This window comes from Arachis duranensis, chromosome 2, assembly GCF_000817695.3.
Source record: "Arachis duranensis cultivar V14167 chromosome 2, aradu.V14167.gnm2.J7QH, whole genome shotgun sequence".
NCBI classification, from domain to species: Eukaryota; Viridiplantae; Streptophyta; class Magnoliopsida; order Fabales; family Fabaceae; genus Arachis; species Arachis duranensis.
The window spans coordinates 15,379,721-15,381,355 of NC_029773.3; positions in this window are offsets into that span (position 1 = coordinate 15,379,721).

Sequence of the window (1,635 nt, forward strand, 5' to 3'; positions counted from 1 at the left end):
ATCCAAAACATAATTATAAATATTGTTCCCAAAACAAAATAAAGATAATCCAAAACATAATTATAAATATTGTCTCCAAAATAACATAAACATAATTCAAAACACTCAATTTTTATCTTCATACTCTTGTAAGTTAGGTTGGGGGAAGTTAGGTTTTGGCAAAAAATTGCAAAAATATTCCCTCACTAAAAAAAACCTTAGCCCGACGGGGAAGCCCGCCCCGCCCCGCCAAAGCCCGCCAAAGCCCGCGGTTTAAGCGGTGCGGGTTAGGCGGGCTTTTACTATTTGGCGGTTCCAAATTTCCAGCCCAGCCCGCCTTTTTTGGCGGGTTATGCGGGCCGGCCCGGCGGGTTTAGGTCCGTTTGCCACCCCTACCTATGCCACGCCAACGTTGTGCCTTTGGCACAACCCCACTTGCGCGCATGCGCACATGGCGCGTACGCGCCACTCTCGAAATACACCATCCGCGCGCGCGCGGCTTTCGCGCGTACGCACGGATTTCCTTCCTTCGCCACATTTCATTTCTTCTCCTCTTTCTATTTCTTTCCTTTTCCTTTCTTCTTCCCTCCTCCTACCCCTCATCCAACACTTCCAAACACCATTGATAACCATTTATTTTAGTTAGTTAATTAGTTAGATAGTTAGTTTGTTAGATAGCTTTAGTTTGGTTCTCATTTTATTTTCTCCATTTTCTTCATAAGTGTTGGATTATTGACTTTGTTTACTATGCATTGCTTCCCCCTTATTGCCTAAATGCTAATTTAGCATTAATGTTTTTAGATAATCTTTGTTGGATTCTATGATTGAGGTTATACTTTACTACTTGGTTTTGAGTTTTTCATGCTTACCTTTTGAAAAACACCAAGTGGTGAAAATTGCCTTCGAGCTTGTAACTTTTTTTGAATTGCATGATTTGGCCACCATGTGATTTGTACCGTATTCTTTGATTAGGCAATCTCTTGATGGATGATGTTGAGCATTTACCTTAATGCATTGTATTTCATGATTATATCCATCCATATGTTTTAGCTTGAATGCTTCCATGCTTTTCTAATGCTTGTTTTATCTTACAAGTTTACTTAAAGCATCTCAAGCATACTAGGATAAGTGAAGTGCATGCTTCTTTTGTGACATAACTTTGAGGCTAATGTGTGTTCTAAATCGCGCAATTTAGAATTCACACACCTACTTGTCATCAATGTCACGCTAATTCACTCACTCATTTCTAGTGATTTACCTCATTCCAACAATGTATGCTTCCTTGCCTTTATATCTTCTCATCTTATGGTGTTATATTTTTGTTTTTTTTATGATGAATGCACCACAAGCAAACATGGAAGCAAGACCAAGAACACGTAACAATCCGGAGAGTCGTCGTACCCCCTTGCTCATCTTTGAGTGCACCGAGGACGGTGCAAACTTTTAAGTGTGGGGAGGTCGTCTGACCGGTCGGCAATTTTAGGTGACAAGTTTCTAATTCCAACACTTTTGCATTTCATTCTAGGATTTTAGGATTTTTACTTGCATTTTCTTATTTTTGCATATATATACAAAATAAGCTTAGTCAAAATAATGAAAATTTTCAAGATTTCTATCTATAGGGCACCTCAATTGATTTGAGTGAAAACTCTTCAT